Here is a 19,877-nt window from a genome sequence, read left to right as displayed (position 1 = left end):
ACTTTTGCACCCTGCTCTGTCTTCTGCTGTGCTGGTGGCTCTGTGCGACTACCGCCTCTTCCTCCGCACTACACAAATCACTTGCATGACCTTGATTCCATGTGGGGTCGAGGACCTCATCGTCCTCCACATCATCTTCCACCCAGCCTTAACCCCTGCCCTCCTTTTCGGTCTGCACACTTTCGAAAGCCACGCAGTTGGCACTTGTGTTTCGTCATCATCCGAGACGTGCTGCGGTGGTCCTCCCATGTACTCATCTTGAAACAACAATGGTTCGGCATCTCTTCCACTTCTGGGGCATGGCTAAGTGGATGGCCCTGGGAAACCCTGCTAGCTATAACGCTGAAGGTTCTGTCGCCTACTCGCACCTGAAGAATGTGTTTCATTTGTGCGTGTAGCTGACACAGATCGACCACGTCCTCTCCCTGCAACAGGAGCTTCACCAGCAGCACCACGATCGGGGTCACATCCCTTATTGGACGCTCTCCTCATATTTCTCAAATTTAGGATCTTGCCCAAAATGTGTTTTTTTTTTAATAACAGAAAAGAACACCAGTATCTAACGCATGTATCTCACACTGACAGATGAAGCATAGGCCCCTGATGTAGGGTATTGCCAAAAATGGGTGTTTTATAAACCCACAACTTTATTGCAGTATTTCAAGCTTGTATGTCACACTAACAAATGCAGCATAGGCCCCAGATGTAGGATATTGCCAAAAATAGGTGTTTTTTTTTAAACCCAGATTATTGTTGCAGTATTTCAAGTTTGGATTTGAATGTCACAAATGCACATGTGCAGTGCTAGTGCATTGAGCTTGCATAAAATGGCCGCTGCCGCCCACCTAAATAACAGACGGATAAAAGTTATTTTTCTGTGTCACTGGGCTCAGGGCAGGGTAAAAAGATTGTGCACTGCACCCACACAACTAAATCTATGTAGATTGCTTCAAGCACTTCAGATTAACCACCTCCGGACCGCCTAACGCGCCGATGCGTCCGGAAGGTGGTTGCTTTTCTCCTCCTGGACGCATCGGCGCGTCATCTCGCGAGACGCGAGATTTCCTGTGAACGCGCGCACACAGGCGCGCGCGCTCACAGGAACGGAAGGTAAGCGAGTGGATCTCCAGCCTGCCAGCGGCGATCGCTCGCTGGCAGGCTGGAGATCCGAATTTTTTAACCCCTAACAGGTATATTAGACGCTGTTTTCATAACAGCGTCTAATATACCTCCTACCTGGTCCTCTGGTGGTCCCTTTTGTTAGGATCGACCACCAGAGGACTCAGGTAGGTCAGTACAGTCCCACCAAACACCACACCACACTACACTACACTACACCCCCCCCCCCGGTCACTTATTAACCCCTTATAAACCCCTGATCACCCCATATAAACTCCCTGATCACCCCCCTGTCATTGATCACCGCCCTGTCATTGATCACCCCCCTGTCAGGCTCCGTTCAGACGTCCGCATGATTTTTACGGATCCGATCCATGTATCCATGGATCCGTAAAAATCATGCGGACGTCTGAATGGAGCCTTACAGGGGGGTGATCAATGACAGGCGGGTGATCACCCATATACACTCCCTGATCACCCCCTGTCATTGATCACCGCCCTGTCAGGCTCCATTCAGACGTCCGCATGATTTTTACGGATCCGATCCATGTATCCATGGATCCGTAAAAATCATGCAGACGTCTGAATGGAGCCTTACAGGGGGGTGATCACCCATATACACTCCCTGATCACCCCCTGTCATTGATCACCCCCCTGTCAGGCTCCATTCAGACGTCCGCATGATTTTTACGGATCCGATCCATGTATCCATGGATCCGTAAAAATCATGCGGACGTCTGAATGGAGCCTTACAGGGGGGGTGATCAGTGACAGGGGGGTGATCACCCTGATTACCCTGATCACCCCCTGTCATTGATAACCCCCCTGTAAGGCTCCATTCAGACGTCCGCATGCGTTCTGTGGATCCGATCCATGTATCCATGGATCCGTAAAAATCATGCGGACGTCTGAATGGAGCCTTACAGGGGGGGTGATCACCCTGATTACCCTGATCACCCCCTGTCATTGATAACCCCCCTGTAAGGCTCCATTCAGACGTCCGCATGCGTTCTGTGGATCCGATCCATGTATCCATGGATCCGTAAAAATCATGCGGACGTCTGAATGGAGCCTTACAGGGGGGGTGATCAGTGACAGGGGGGTGATTACCCTGATCACCCCCTGTCATTGATAACCCCCCTGTAAGGCTCCATTCAGACGTCCGCATGCGTTCTGTGGATCCGATCCATGTATCCATGGATCCGTAAAAATCATGCGGACGTCTGAATGGAGCCTTACAGGGGGGGTGATCAGTGACAGGGGGGTGATCACCCTGATTACCCTGATCACCCCCTGTCATTGATAACCCCCCTGTAAGGCTCCATTCAGACGTCCGCATGCGTTCTGTGGATCCGATCCATGTATCCATGGATCCGTAAAAATCATGCGGACGTCTGAATGGAGCCTTACAGGGGGGGTGATCACCCTGATTACCCTGATCACCCCCTGTCATTGATAACCCCCCTGTAAGGCTCCATTCAGACGTCCGCATGCGTTCTGTGGATCCGATCCATGTATCCATGGATCCGTAAAAATCATGCGGACGTCTGAATGGAGCCTTACAGGGGGGGTGATCAGTGACAGGGGGGTGATTACCCTGATCACCCCCTGTCATTGATAACCCCCCTGTAAGGCTCCATTCAGACGTCCGCATGCGTTCTGTGGATCCGATCCATGTATCCATGGATCCGTAAAAATCATGCGGACGTCTGAATGGAGCCTTACAGGGGGGGTGATCAGTGACAGGGGGGTGATCACCCTGATTACCCTGATCACCCCCTGTCATTGATAACCCCCCTGTAAGGCTCCATTCAGACGTCCGCATGCGTTCTGTGGATCCGATCCATGTATCCATGGATCCGTAAAAATCATGCGGACGTCTGAATGGAGCCTTACAGGGGGGGTGATCAGTGACAGGGGGGTGATCACCCTGATTACCCTGATCACCCCCTGTCATTGATAACCCCCCTGTAAGGCTCCATTCAGACGTCCGCATGCGTTCTGTGGATCCGATCCATGTATCCATGGATCCGTAAAAATCATGCGGACGTCTGAATGGAGCCTTACAGGGGGGGTGATCAGTGACAGGGGGGTGATCACCCTGATTACCCTGATCACCCCCTGTCATTGATAACCCCCCTGTAAGGCTCCATTCAGACGTCCGCATGCGTTCTGTGGATCCGATCCATGGATCCATGGATCCGTAAAAATCATGCGGACGTCTGAATGGAGCCTTACAGGGGGGGTGATCAGTGACAGGGGGTGATTACCCTGATCACCCCCTGTCATTGATTACCCCCCTGTAAGGCTCCATTCAGACGTCCGCATGCGTTTTGTGGATCCGATCCATGTATCCATGGATCCGTAAAAAATCATGCGGATGTCTGAATGGAGCCTTACAGGGGGGGTGATCAATGACAGGGGGGTGATCAGGGAGTCTATATGGGTGATCACCCCCCTGTCATTGATCACCCCCCCCCCCCCTGTAAGGCTCCATTCAGCCATTTTTTTTGGCACAAGTTAGCGGAAATTTTTTGTTTGTTTTTGTTTTTGTTTTTTCTTACCAAGTCTCATATTCCACTAACTTGTGTCAAAAAATAAAATCTCACATGAACTCGCCATACCCCTCACGGAATCCAAATGCGTAAACATTTTTAGACATTTATATTCCAGACTTCTCACGCTTTAGGGCCCCTAAAAAGCCAGGGCAGTATAAATACCCCACATGTGACCCCATTTCGGAAAGAAGACACCCCAAGGTATTCCGTGAGGGGCATATTGAGTCCATGAAAGATTGAAATTTTTGTCCTAAGTTAGCGGAAAGTGAGACTTTGTGAGAAAAAAAACAAAAAAAATCAATATCCGCTAACTTATGCAAAAAAAAATAAATTCTAGGAACTCGCCAGGCCCCTCATTGGATACCTTGGGGTGTCTTCTTTCCAAAGTGGGGTCACATGTGGGGTATTTATACTGCCCTGGCTTTTTAGGGGCCCGAAAGTGTGAGAAGAAGTCTGGGATCCAAATGTCTAAAAATGCCCTCCTAAAAGGAATTTGGGCCCCTTTGCGCATCTAGGCTGCAAAAAAGTGTGACACATCTGGTATCGCCGTACTCAGGAGAAGTTGGGCAATGTGTTTTGGGGTGTCATTTTACATATACCCATGCTGGGTGAGAGAAATATCTTGGTCAAATGCCAACTTTGTATAAAAAAAATGGGAAAAGTTGTCTTTTGCCAAGATATTTCTCTCACCCAGCATGGGTATATGTAAAATGACACCCCAAAACACATTCCCCAACTTCTCCTGAGTACGGCGATACCAGATGTGTGACACTTTTTTGCAGCCAAGGTGGGCAAAGGGGCACCTTTCAGATTTCGCAGGCCATTTTTTACACATTTTGATTTCAAGGTACTTCTTACACATTTGGGCCCCTAAATTGCCAGGGCAGTATAACTACGCCACAAGTGACCCCATTTTGGAAAGAAGACACCCCAAGGTATTCCGTGGGGGGCACGGCGAGTTCCTAGAATTTTTTATTTTTTGTCACAATTTAGCGGAAAATGATGATTTTTCTTTTTTTTTTCTTTTTTCCTTACAAAGTCTCATATTCCACTAACTTGCGACAAAAAATAAAAAATTCTAGGAACTCGCCGTGCCCCTCACGGAATACCTTGGGGTGTCTTCTTTCCAAAATGGGGTCACTTGTGGCGTAGTTATACTGCCCTGGCAATTTAGGGGCCCAAATGTGTGAGAAGAACTTTGCAATCAAAATGTGTAAAAAATGCCCTGCAAAATCCGAAAGGTGCACTTTGGAATATGTGCCCCTTTGCCCACCTTGGCAGCAAAAAAGTGTGACACATCTGGTATCGCCGTACTCAGGAGAAGTTGGGCAATGTGTTTTGGGGTGTCATTTTACATATACCCATGCTGGGTGAGAAAAATATCTTGGTCAAATGCCAACTTTGTATAAAAAAATTGGAAAAGTTGTCTTTTGCCAAGATATTTCTCTCACCCAGCATGGGTATATGTAAAATGACAGCCCAAAACACATTCCCCAACTTCTCCTGAGTACGGCGATACCAGATGTGTGACACTTTTTTGATGCCAAGGTGGGCAAAGGGGCACATATTCCAAAGTGCACCTTTCGGATTTCACCGGTCATTTTTTACAGATTTTGATTGCAAAGTACTTCTCACACATTTGGGCCCCTAAATTGCCAGGGCAGTATAACTACGCCACAAGTGACCCCATTTTGGAAAGAAGACATCCCATGGTATTCCGTGAGGGGCACGGCGAGTTCCTAGAATTTTTTATTTTTTGTCGCAAGTTAGTGGAATATGAGACTTTGTAAGGAAAAAAGAGAAAAAAAAATAAATCATCATTTTCCGCTAACTTGTGACAAAAAATAAAAAATTCTAGGAACTCGCCATGCCCCTCACAGAATACCTTAGGGTGTCTTCTTTCCAAAATGGGGTCACTTGTGGGGTAGTTATACTGCCCTGGCAATTTAGGGGCCCAAATGTGTGAGAAGAACTTTGCAATCAAAATGTGTAAAAAATGCCCTGCAAAATCCGAAAGGTGCACTTTGGAATATGTGCCCCTTTGCCCACCTTGGCAGCAAAAAAGTGTCACACATGTGGTATCGCCGTACTCAGGAGAAGTTGGGGAATGTGTTTTGGGGTGTCATTTTACATATACCCATGCTGGGTGAGAAAAATATCTTGGTCAAATGCCAACTTTGTATAAAAAAATGGGAAAAGTTGTCTTTTGCCAAGATATTTCTCTCACCCAGCATGGGTATATGTAAAATGACACCCCAAAACACATTCCCCAACTTCTCCTGAGTACGGCGATACCACATGTGTGACACTTTTTTGCTGCCAAGGTGGGCAAAGGGGCGCATATTCCAAAGTGCACCTTTCGGATTTCACCGGTCATTTCTTACACATTTTGATTGCAAAGTTCTTCTCACACATTTGGGCCCCTAAATTGCCAGGGCAGTATAACTACCCCACAAGTGACCCCATTTTGGAAAGAAGACACCCCAAGGTATTCTGTGAGGGGCATGGTGAGTTCCTAGAATTTTTTATTTTTTGTCGCAAGTTAGTGGAATATGAGACTTTGTAAGAAAAAAAAAAAAAAAAAAAAATCATCATCATTTTCCGCTAACTTGTGACAAAAAATAAAAAGTTCTATGAACTCACTATGCCCATCAGCGAATACCTTAGGGTGTCTACTTTCCGAAATGGGGTCATTTGTGGGGTTTTTCTACTGTTTGGGCATTGTAGAACCTCAGGAAACATGACAGGTGCTCAGAAAATCAGAGCCGTTTCAAAAAGCGGAAATTCACATTTTTGTACCATAGTTTGTAAATGCTATAACTTTTACCCAAACCATTTTTTTTTTGCCCAAACATTTTTTTTTTATCAAAGACATGTAGAACTATAAATTTAGCGAAAAATTTATATATGGATGTCGTTTTTTTTGCAAAATTTCACAGCTGAAAGTGAAAAATGTCATTTTTTTGCAAAAAAATCGTTACATTTTGATTAATAACAAAAAAAGTAAAAATGTCAGCAGCAATAAAATACCACCAAATGAAAGCTCCATTAGTGAGAAGAAAAGGAGGTAAAATTCATTTGGGTGGTAAGTTGCATGACCGAGCGATAAACGGTGAAAGTAGTGTAGTGCCGAAGTGTAAAAAGTGGCCTGGTCATGAAGGGGGTTTCACCTAGCGGGGCTGAAGTGGTTAAAGATTCTTTCCTATTCTCTCCCTCACAGCAGCAGCATCCTATTCCTACACTAAGCACAGCAGAGTGACGTGCAGCGCTACATGACTCCAGCTTATTTATGCAATAAGCAGGATATGGGATATACACACTGATGCCAAAATTATGCAATGACTGTCAGGTGTAGATGATAGTCTATAGTTTGTAGTTTTGTTAGTGATGCCAATTGCAGTGTGTGCAGGGTACTATCACAAGGTCCTCCCAAGGTGTTATAAATTACGCCCCAGGTTAGGAGTGCCAGAGTGGTGGAATTGCCTATAATGTCTCTGTATGGTGATGATAATGGTGTCAAGATATCCAGACCTTTGGTGAAGTTCAAACTTTTCTTTACTGAAGATAACTTTCATCCAAGCAATGTACTGCTTTGGTCTTTGGTCCCAGCAGGCTTTGGCAATGGTTGGCAGGAATGAATCTTCTGCTCTTTAAACCTAGAGCTTGCAGGAAAGGACGTCTGCTTAGTAGCTCTACAACTGTGGCAGGAATTTGGCTTCTGCACTTCTTTATATCTTCTGCTTTCTGGGAACAGACTAGCTGAGGAGGAATATGACTTCTCCTGGATCTCTGGACTTTACTCACAGTTATAGTCTCAAGGAATGCTTTCTTCTTGGAACTGGAGGTTGTCTGCTTGCTTCATCCAGCTGAGGCTTCAGGCCTCAGGCTGGGGATTGTGATTAATGTCTCAGCCGGGACAAAATCCTGGCTTGGTTCCCTATATCGGGGAGCTCCTAACACACACACTCTACCACTAGCAGAGGAATGTCATAACACAACTCTGGGGTGTTACATATAGAGGCTGAGTCACATGCTGCACTGGCCAATCACAGCCATGCCATTAGTAGGCATGGCTGTGATAGCTTCTAAGGGCACAAGAGTAAAATGCTTGTTGATTGGCTGCTCTGCAGCCTTTCAAAAAGTGCCAATAAATCACCAAACTCGAACCCGAACTTTTACTGAAAAGTTTGGGTCCGCGGTGCAAAAATCCTAAAGTTCGGTATGAACCCGAACTTTACAGTTCGGGTTCGCTCAACCCTAGTCACTACGTGATTATGCCTACTGGCCTCATATGTTAATTTACTGTCCAGATTGTCTATCATGGTTGTTTGGTGTGTGCTTAATTTCAATCTCAATGTCCAACGCATCATGCTCCACTTCAGAAAAAGGGTTTTTCATTACCATGGTCTGATCTCCAAATTGATTTTATAGGTCCTGTTACCCGGTCATCCCGAGGGAACAAATACATGTTAACCGTGACTTGTGTGTTTACCAAATGGGTAGAGTGTTTACCGGCCCGCAATAACACCTGTGCCTTTTTGCCTATTAATCATGTATTTTCCAGATTTGGGTTACCGTAAAGGATTGATTCATACCCTGGATCACACTTTGTAAGTGAGGCAAAGATGTTGAAGATCTTGGGTGTGAAGAGAAGATTACACATTGCCTATCGTCCAGCATCTAGCGGATCCATTTAGAAATATAACCAGTCAATTGTCAACATCCTTCAGAAGTATGTTAAGGAGTCAGGTAAAGACTGGGTTATAAAGCTGCCATTAGTGCTCATGGCTATTAGAGCCATTCCAAGTGCTGCAACCAAGATGTCTCCTTTTGAGTTGATGACGGGAAGAAGAAATATAACAACTGTTATATCGCACATCATATCATACCCTGATCGATGCAGCCACGACACATCAGTATGTGGAAGACCTTCATAAGTATCTTCAACATGCATTTGCTTTCGCGCAGAAGAACCGTGAGAAAGCAGCCGTAAGTAATAAAACGTATTACGATCTCAAGACTACTAAAAAGGAATATGAGGTAGGAGATAGAGTATATCTTTACAATTTTGCCCGGGACCGGGTAAAAGGAAGAAAATTTCTCCCATCATGGCTAGGTCCTTATGACATCATTGATAAAATATCACCTGTAGTATATAAGGTGAAAATTTATGCAAAAGGTGGTTTCATAAAGAAATGAGTCCATGTGAATCAATTGCGGGTGTGTCATACTAGATCACAACTAAGAATCATAGAAGGTTATGCTGAAGAAGAAGATGAATAAGGATATCATTATTAATGATAAATATTGATATTATGATTTTTCTCAGCTCCCAGATGTTCTGATTGTGTGTCTTCTTGCAAAGTATTTTGCAGAGCAAAGCTAGGGAAACTGTATTAATTAAATTATTAAAGAATATATATATATATATATATATATATATATATACTCTCATTTTCTTTTTTCTTTTATAGAAAACGGACGGTTTAAACCCAGACATGATCCACCAAGACATTGATGACAACCAAAGATGCAACCATTTTATGGATGATGTTGATCCGTGATATCCTATTCAAGATGGAACCTATCAGCGAACCGGATCCTTCAGCAGGAATCATGCTACCAATGTTCCAGGATTTGTATTGGCAGAGGAGAAGAGTGTAAAGCCTAAAATCTTTGTGAAATTGGATCCAATTGGATGAAGATACTGGATATCCCCATTTTAGTTTGGGAAAGGTACCAAATTGGTACATTGTGCATGGGAACAAAGTCATAGCAATAATGGCATGATTGGTGCCAAGTTTTGCTTTTTCTTACATGCCAAAACCATTGGACACAGGATCCCTAAGTCAATATACCTTTCCAGAATTAACTTCATGATACGACAAAAGACTCGGATGAATAATTGATGGACAGAATTATAGGAAAAGACAAGACCTTTCTTCATAAGCATGGATGGAAATAGGGGCAACCTCTTTCAAAGTAAAATATATATTTTGATGGACATAAAAATTCTTCTGACCTTTTTCCCGGTTATGTCCAGTACAGTCTGGAATAACGGAAAAAGGGAGGAGATTTGTCAGAACTTTTGAATATAAAAAAATCAATTATATATATATATATATATATATATATATATAGTAATATGGGGGAATTTCACTCCAATACACCAGTTGCATGAGCCAGCCAAGGGTTAAAGAAAACAGATGTTTATTTTCCAAAACAAAAATAGTTACAGCTTCCAGCAGCCAAGGTCCAAACAAACCCAACTTAAAGTCCACTTAATTCAGTACAACATAATCAATAAAACAGTCCGTTTAAAAATAAATGGGTATTTTTACCCTGGGTTCGTTTTAGTCCGTGGTAGTTTCCAGTCGGCTTTCCTGCCAAACTTTCCACATGTCCTCAGTTTCCAGCTCTACTCACAGCCAGCCACAGCAGTGTGTCCACCACACCACCCCCTCACTCACTTCCTTTTCCTCTTATCAGGAGAGTGAGTTAACCCTGTGGGTACCGGATCCTAGGTAGTGCTTTCTTAAAGGCACCACAACCCAAATAATGGTGATGCATATCTGTCACTGAGGACCCAACCTTGGCGTCCTCTACAATATATATATATATATATATATATATATGTATATAGATAAACCACAGAAATGAGTGCAAAACATACCAATAAGTCATAAAAAATAAAGTTTATTTATAACAATTGTTAAAAGTAATATTCACAGTACACGATTGTGAATGGGTGAGGACAAACAGACAGTTACACACCACCTCAAATACGGACTCTCCAACTATGACAAAAATGCCACAGTAATAGCGAGCTCAAGAGACGTTACTAACAAATCTCAATACAGGGTATGGCGGTCGAGTCTGTATAAAGTGCATATAAGTGTGAGGATGTGCCAAAAAGTGACCAATGCATATAAAGAGCAGCAAAGTTACAAACATGTATACTCGCTAACTACTAATGCGACATAAATGGCAACATACCAATGTGAAGAGAGGAAATAAGGGGGTGATGGCGCTCCTTGACGCACGTTTCTTGTGTGATCGGTTCCTCAGGAGGAGTAAAAGGTAGGGGGGAAAAGACATGTTTAAAAAGGAAGGCTTACCTATGGATGAACAGAATCCTGAACATGTGATAGCTTACCGATGTCCTCATCACCGGAGCGGCGCATGACCTATCGGCACCTGCCATGTAATACTGCTTCCGTCCTTCCCCTGAGGCCAGTGGAGGAGAGGGCGGTCACAACGTAATGACGTGGATCGATGTCGCCACCATCGCATCCAAGCGGAGAATGGGCAGAAGCAGACCGGTGGGCAGAACAGTCATGTGCACTAGTGACGTCTATATTGAAGACAGCAATCAGGATCAGAAGTAAGGGGAGCGAAGTGAAATGTATTTAGTAATAGGGCTATGTTTCTTAAAAGAAATAAGGGCATATCGATAGCTCAGAACTCGGCTAAGAATCATATTTAAACCAGGAAATGTACGCCTTATCCTGTACATAAAGAATCAATTAGAAGCACTACATGATTCATAAAAGTGCTTAAGTGCTGAAATGTGCCAATAAATTATCAAGCATATTACATTATGAGATAATACATCTGTTTTTTTTATTTTTATATACATACACTAATAATAATGATAATAATAATAATAATAATAATAATAATCACCTCAAATGTGATATGAAAATAAATAATTAGCATAAATAGCATAATTACCCTAAATACACTAATGACAATTCATATTGTGGTGATACATAAATTAATACATAAGCATATAATCGTGTATAGAACATGTAAATACTAAATACCATGTGTTATTTTGAACATACACATAAAATAAGCTGAGCCACAATGATATATGCTAACCATTATACAACTATGTTGCTGCACCCAATACCAAAGATAAGAATAGGAAATGTATTGAGTTTGCTGCCAATAAAAGGTTAATTAAGTTTTCTGATACCCAAGATGCTTCATCCAAATGTGCTGTTGGTTTCACCTCCAAAAATGGACATTCATGAAAATAATCAGGTTTGTACTAAGTAGGCAAGCTGAAAATGATAATAACAGAAATATATATATAATGTCATAAGGCAATATTACTGTTACCTAAAGAAAAAAGATTAAAAGACCTTAAAACTAAATATGACCCCATATACCCCTAAAATAATGCCACTGTTTAAAGAAAGGAGCCAAAACCAATACTTTCATTGAGTTCCTTGGGGGTCAGGGTCTTGAGCTTAAATATCCACTTGCCTTCTATCTGTGCCAAGATTTTGCTGAAATTGCCCCCTCTAATCCCTAAATGGACACTGTCAATGCCCCTGCTCTGATGATGAAGCTTAAAGTGTTTTGGTATGGTCTTCAAATCAATAAGTTCCTCTACATCTTTAGCCTTTTCTATGTCCCTAACATGCTCCAGTATTCTTTTGCGAAATTCTCTAGTTGTTAACCCAATATAAATTTTATCACAGGGACATACTGCATAATATATAATCCCAGTCGATGTGCATGAGATGTACTCTCTGATTTCAAATGTTCTTGAATCTGTAAATTGCGTAGATTTGTCCATATTGATACAAGCTTTGCAGGAACCGCATGGAAAGGACCCTTTAATGGATTTTTGGCCCTCTATTTTCATTGGGGGTACATAGTGGCTACGGACAAGAAGGTCTTTCAAGTATCGAGACTGTCTAGCAGTCATCAATGGTCTTTCAGGAATACAGTTTCTCAATTTGGGATCAGCTTTTAGTATGCTCCAATGTTTGTTTAGAATCTCATAAAGGGACTTCCATTGGTTATTAAAATTGGTGATGAATCTGATATATTGTCTTTCTATAGTTGTTGTTTTTTCCTCATTGGGACAAAGGTTTTTCTCTTTTACGTGCATTAGCCATCTGGATTCCTCTTTTTATCTGTCTATTACTATATCCTCTTTCTTTAAATATTTTTTTCAGTTCTTCTGATTCAACAAGAAAGTTAGTCCTATTGGAGCATATTCTCTTGAGTCTTATGAACTGACCTTTAGGGATTCCATCTAATGTTGATCTCGGATGTGCCGAGCTGGCGTGTAAAATAGAGTTAACAGCGATCTTCTTCCTGTAAATGCCAGTCTGTAATTTTCCCTCATCGTCTGCTTTGATCTTCAAATCCAAGAACTCAAGTTCCCGTCCTGCTTAAAAGGAGAGTTTATGTTGAGCGTATTGTTATTCAACATACACATACATTTATTAAGATCTTCCATAGTGCCCTCCCAAATAAACAGAATGTCATCAATATATCAAATCCAGTTATGTACTTTATCAATGTGTTCCATGGGTCCATCTTTAAAGATGTACCTTTCCCAAGCTCCAAAGAATAAATTTGCGTATGACGGGGCACAAGTTGCCCCCATCGCCACGCCTTGTTTGTAAATAATATTTATCCTTGAAAACAAAGAAATTATGGTGTAAAATAAAATCAAGCAGTAGTAATAACAAATTGTTAAAACATGGCTCCTGGTTATTACTTTTCAAGAATTCTGCCGTTGCACGCAAACCATCCTCATGTCGTATGCTTGTATAGAGGGACTCCACATCCGCTGTCACCAAGAGCATATCCTCAGATAACTGTATTCCTTCCAATCTATTGAGTACCGCTGTCGTGTCCTGTACAAAGGAAGGCAGACATGTGACCAACTGCTGTAAGTAGAAGTCCACATATCTGCAGATATTTTCACTTAAACTGTCATTACCGGTCACAATAGGTCGACCCGGTGGATCTAAGCTATTCTTGTGGATTTTGGGAATTATGATAAATATATATATATAGTTTGATATTCAGTTATTTTGTCCAGTTTTTTAAAAGAGGACAGATGGTGAATTCAGGCCTCTTCAATTGAATACTTAAGTCAGGTTAATTACCGTATTTTTCGCCGTATAAGACGCACTTTTTTCCCCCCAAAAGTGGGGGGAAAATAGCAGTGGGTCTTATACGGCGAATGCTGCTGATTTTGCCTTGTTTTCAATGATACACCCGCCGCGATGCCGCGCGGCAGGTGTATCAGCTGTGAGGGAGGAGGGGCTGGGGGCCGGCATCTGCTTTTTTAATGACAGCGGGCCAGTGAAGTGACTATTCTACTACACGGCCCCCGCTCACTGTATAATTGTATCTCTAATAGTTAATGGTTACCGTATGTATATAATCGCATAAGGAGCGCTGCGCCGCTGTGTAGGGAGGACGCAGGCTGGGAGGATGGGCGCTGGCAGCGTGAGTTACTACGTCACGTGCCTGCGCCACCCACTTTATGAATGAAGCAGGCGGCGTGGGCGCATGACGTATGACTCACGCTGCCAGCGCCTGTCCTCCCGGCTTGCCTCCTACCTCCTCTCGGCGAGCGCTTGTAGTTGTAAGTACCGGTAATACACAGCGGCGCAGCGCTCCTTATGCGATTATATACATGCGGTAACCATTAACTATTAGAGATACAATTATACAGTGAGCGGGGCCCGTGTAGTAGAATAGTCTCTGCACGGGCCCCGCTGTCATTATAAAAACAGATGCCGGCCCCCAGCCCGTGTATTGAGGGTCATTCACTACAGGGACACTTATGGAGGGGATCTGTGGATGACACATAGCATAAGATGCTATATATGTGTCATCCACAGATCCCCCCCATAACTGTCATCCACAGATCCCCCATAAGAGCCACCCACAGATCCCCCATAAGTGTCACCCACAGATCCCCCATAAGTGTCACCCACAGATCCCCCATAAGTGTCACCCACAGATCCCCCATAAGTGTCACCCACAGATCCTCCATAAGTGTCAAGCCACAGATCCCCCATAAGTGTCACCCACAGATCCCCCATAAGTGTCACCCACAGATCCCCCATAAGTGTCACCCACAGATCCCCCATAAGTGTCACCCACAGATCCCCCATAAGTGTCACCCACAGATCCCCCATAAGTGTCACCCACAGATCCCCCATAAGTGTCACCCACAGATCCCCCATAAGTGTCACCCACAGATCCTCCATAAGTGTCACCCACAGATCCCCCATAAGTGTCACCCACAGATCCTCCATAAGTGTCACCCACAGATCCCCCATAAGTGTCACCCACAGATCCCCCATAAGTGTCACCCACAGATCCCCCATAAGTGTCACCCACAGATCCCCCATAAGTGTCACCCACAGATCCCCCATAAGTGTCACCCACAGATCCCCCATAAGTGTCACCCACAGATCCCCCATAAGTGTCACCCACAGATCCCCCATAAGTGTCACCCACAGATCCCCCATAAGTGTCACCCACAGATCCCCCATAAGTGTCACCCACAGATCCCCCATAAGTGTCACCCACAGATCCCCATAAGTGTCACCCACAGATCCCCCATAACAGTGCGTCACCCACAGATCCCCCTTAACAGTGCGTCATCCACAGACCACAATTAGTTCAAAACCCACCAAAAGCACACCTTTTGTTTAAAAATATTTTTTTTCTTATTTTCCTCCTCAAAAACCTAGGTGCGTCTTATGGGCCGGTGCGTCTTATAGGGCAAAAAATACGGTATATCTGTAAGACTGTTTGCAGGTGCAGATTTCTAAAGAGAAGGGGGCTAAAAAGGTATTATCCGATTCCTGTTCATAACAAAGAAGTAATAAAATGGTGTTTACAGGTTTCACCGAAAAGTAAACCTAGACTTTAGCAAGGAAATGTCCAAAGGTCATTGTTTTTCCTTTCAAGGCATAGAGAAAGAATCATCTGTATTACAATTTTAGATGTTATATCTTAGTTGATTATGTTTAGAAATAAGATACAAATATGAAAAATAGAATCAGGTTTATTTATGATTTAGTATAAAGTAAGGTTAATATGGTTATGGGTTTATGTGGTCTTAGTGTGAAGAAGACTAATGAGTAGATGGTTTTAAAAATCTCCTCTTATGGTGTGGACATTGTGGTGTCGGCCCGTTAAAGAGTAATGAGGGGGGAGTCACAGAGAGCGACGAGGAGAAAGCAAAGCTGTTAAATATTTTTTTCTCCTATGTATTCACTGAGGAAAATAAACTGTCAGATGACATGCCGAATGTTGAAATAAATTCCCCATTAAAAGTGTCCTGTCTGACCCAGGAAGAAGTACATCAGCGACTTAAAAAGATTAAAATAGACCAATCGCCAGGACCAGATGGCATACACCCCCGTATCCTAAGGGAATTAAGTAATGTCATAGCCAGACCCTTATTTCTGATATTTGCAGATTCTATATTGACAGGGAATGTCCCACAGGATTGGCGCATGGCAAATGTGGTGCCAATATTCAAAAAGGGTCCAAAAACAGAGCCTGGAAACTATAGGCCGGTAAGTTTAACATCTGTTGTGGGTAAACTGTTTGAAGGTTTTCTGAGAGATGCTATTTTGGAGCATCTTAACGGAAATAATCAAATAACGCCATATCAGCATGGCTTTGTGAGGGATCGGTCATGTCAAACAAATTTAATCAGTTTCTATGAGGAGGTAAGTTCTAGACTTGACAGCGGCGAATCAATGGATGTCGTGTATCTGGACTTCTCCAAAGCATTTGACACTGTACCAGATAAAAGGTTAGTATATAAAATGAGAATGCTCGGACTGGGAGAAAACGTCTGTATGTGGGTAAGTAACTGGCTCAATGATAGAAAACAGAGGGTGGTTATTAATGGTAAATACTCAGATTGGGTCACTGTCGCTAGTGGAGTACATCAGGGGTCAGTATTGGGCCCTATTCTCTTCAATATATTTATTAATGATCTTGTAGAAGGCTTGCATAGTAAAATATCAATTTCCGCAGATGACACTAAACTGTGTAAAGTAATTTACACTGATGAGGACAGTATACTACTGCAGAGGGATCTGGATAGATTGGAGGCTTGGGCAGATAAGTGGCAGATGGGGTTTAACACTGACAAATGTAAAGTTATGCACATGGGAAGGATTAATACAAGTCACCCGTACTTATTAAATGGTAAAACACTTGGTAACACTGACATGGAAAAAGATCTAGGAATTTTAATAAACAGCAAACTAAGCTGCAAAGGCCAATAAGATAATGGGTTGCATCAAAAGGGGCATAGATGCCCGTGATGAGAACATAGTCCTACCACTTTACAAATCATTAGTCAGACCACACATGGAGTACTTTGTACAGTTCTGGGCTCCAGTGAACAAAGCAGACATAGCAGAGCTGGAGAGGGTCCAGAGGAGGAAAACTAAAGTAATAACTGGAATGGGGACACTACAGTACCCTGAAAGATTATCAAAATTAGGGTTATTCACTTTAGAAAAAAGACGACTGAGAGGAGATCTAATTAATATGTATAAATATATCAGGGGTCAGTACAGAGATCTATCCCATCATCTATTCATTCCCAGGACAGTGACTGTGACGAGGGGACATCCTCTGCGTCTGGAGGAAAGAAGGTTTGTACACAAACATAGAAGAGGATTCTTTACGGTAAGAGCAGTGAGACTATGGAACTCTCTGCCTGAGGAGGTGGTGATGGTGAGTACAATAAAGGAATTCAAAAGGGGCCTGGATGTATTTCTGGAGCGTAATAATATTACAGACTATAGCTACTAGAGAGAGATCGTTGATCCAGGGATTTATTCTGCATGCCTGATTGGAGTCGGGAAGGAATTTTTATTCCCCTAAAGTGAGGAAAATTGGCTTCTACCTCACAGGTTTTTTTTGCCTTCCTCTGGATCAACTTGCAGGATGACAGGCCGAACTGGATGGACAAATGTCTTTTTTCGGCCTTATGTTATGTACTGTGTTACATTGGTTTAACCTATAAAACAGACTTGTTGTAAAGGACAATGACTTAACAACACTAATGTTTGTTCAAAAAACAAACATGGATAAACCATGAAAAGAGTAGGACTTTGGATTATGTGAGTAGCCTGGAAGCTAGCAAAGTGTATATAGAATTGTTTGGTGAGAGTCAACATTCAATTGTTTCTCTTTTAGACATTCGAAATCCTGTTTTGGCAGTTAATAAGTAAAATCCGAATTAATTCCCAAAATTTATACGTGGACCTCTGGTGCCATCTAGTGGTAGAACAGAATTAAGAAATTAATTGCGAAATCACTAGGGGAGGTCCTATTAGTGATAAGTGAGGTCACTAAGTAAATTATCAAATTAAACTGAGCCCCTTTCAAAAGGGATACAAAGGTTGGGTGAAATGACAGGTATCAAATTGATTTAAAGTAGAGTTGAGCGAACACCTGGATGTTCGGGTTCGAGAAGTTCGGCTGAACTTCCCGGAAATGTTCGGGTTCGGGATCCGAAACCGACCCGAACTTCGTCCCGAACCCCGTTGAAGTCAATGGGGACCCGAACTTTTCGGCACTAAAAAGGCTGTAAAACAGCCCAGGAAAGGGCTAGAGGGCTGCAAAAGGCAGCAAAATGTAGTTAACTCACTTGCAAACAAATGTGGATAGGGAAATGAATAAAAATAAAAATAAAATAAATAAAAATTAACCAATATCAATTGGAAAGAGGTCCCATAGCAGAGAATCAGGTTTCATATCAACCACCACTGGAACAGGCCACTGTCAGATATTTAGACCCTGGCACCCAGACAGAGGAGAGAGGTCCCATAACAGAGATTCAGGCTTAATGTCAGCAGAGAATCAGTCTTCATGTCATAGCAGAGAATCAGGCTTCACGTCAGCCAAAACTGGAAAAGTCCATTGTCATATATTTAGGCCCCGGCACCCAGACAGAGGAGAGAGGTCCCATAACAGATTCAGGCTTCATGTCAGCAGAGAATCAGTCTTCATGTCAGCAGAGAATCAGTCATCATGTCATAGCAGAGAATCAGGCTTCACGTCAGCCAAAACTGGAACAGTCCATTGTCATATATTTTGGCCCCGGCACCCAGACAGAGGAGAGAGGTCCCATAACAGAGATTCAGGCTTCATGTCAGCAGAGAATCAGTCTTCATGTCATAGCAGAGAATCAGGCTTCACGTCAGCCAAAACTGGAACAGTCCATTGTCATATATTTAGGGACCGGCACCCAGACAGAGGAGAGAGGTCCCATAGCAGAGATTCAGGCTTCATGTTAGCAGAGAATCCGTCTTCATGTCATAGCAGAGAATCAGGCTTCACGTCAGCCAAAACTGGAATAGTCCATTGTCATATATTTAGGCCCCGGCATCCAGACAGAGGAGAGAGGTCCCATAGCACAGATTCAGGCTTCATGTCATAGCAGAGAATCAGTCTTCATGTCATAGCAGAGAATCAGGCTTCACGTCAGCCAAAACTGGAACAGTCCATTGTCATATATTTAGGCCCCGGCACCCAGACAGAGGAGAGAGGTCCCATAACAGAGATTCAGGCTTCATGTCAGCAGAGAATCAGTCTTCATGTCATAGCAGAGAATCAGGCTTCACGTCAGCCAAAACTGGAACAGTCCATTGTCATATAATTAGGCCCTGGAACCCAGACAGAGGAGAGAGGTCCCATAACAGAGAATCAGTCTTCATGTCATAGCAGAGAATCAGTCTTCATGTCATAGCAGAGACTAAGGCTTCACGTCAGCCAAAACTGGAACAGTCCATTGTCATATATTTAGGCCCCGGCACCCAGACAGAAGAGAGAGGTCCCATAACAGAGATTCAGGCTTCATGTCAGCAGAGAATCAGTCTTCATGTCATAGTAGAGAATCAGGCTTCACATCAGCCAAAACTGGAACAGTCCATTGTCATATATTTAGGCCCCGGCACCCAGACAGAGGAGAGAGGTCCCATAACAGAGATTCAGGCTTCATGTCAGCAGAGAATCAGTCTTCATGTCATAGCAGAGAATCAGGCTTCACGTCAGCCAAAACTGGAACAGTCCATTGTCATATATTTAGGCCCCGGCACCCACACAGAGGAGAGAGGTCCCATAGCACAGATTCAGGCTTCATATCAGCAGAGAATCAGTCTTCATGTCATAGCAGAGAATCAGGCTTCACGTCAGCCAAAACTGGAACAGTCCATTGTCATATAATTAGGCCCTGGAACCCAGACAGAGGAGAGAGGTCCCATAACAGAGAATCAGTCTTCATGTCATAGCAGAGAATCAGTCTTCATGTCATAGCAGAGACTCAGGCTTCACGTCAGCCAAAACTGGAACAGTCCATTGTCATATATTTAGGCCCCGGCACCCAGACAG

The sequence above is a fragment of the Bufo gargarizans genome, chromosome 4 (assembly GCF_014858855.1).
Source record: "Bufo gargarizans isolate SCDJY-AF-19 chromosome 4, ASM1485885v1, whole genome shotgun sequence".
In the NCBI taxonomy this organism is placed as follows: Eukaryota; Metazoa; Chordata; class Amphibia; order Anura; family Bufonidae; genus Bufo; species Bufo gargarizans.
This window is presented reverse-complemented; position numbering follows the sequence as displayed.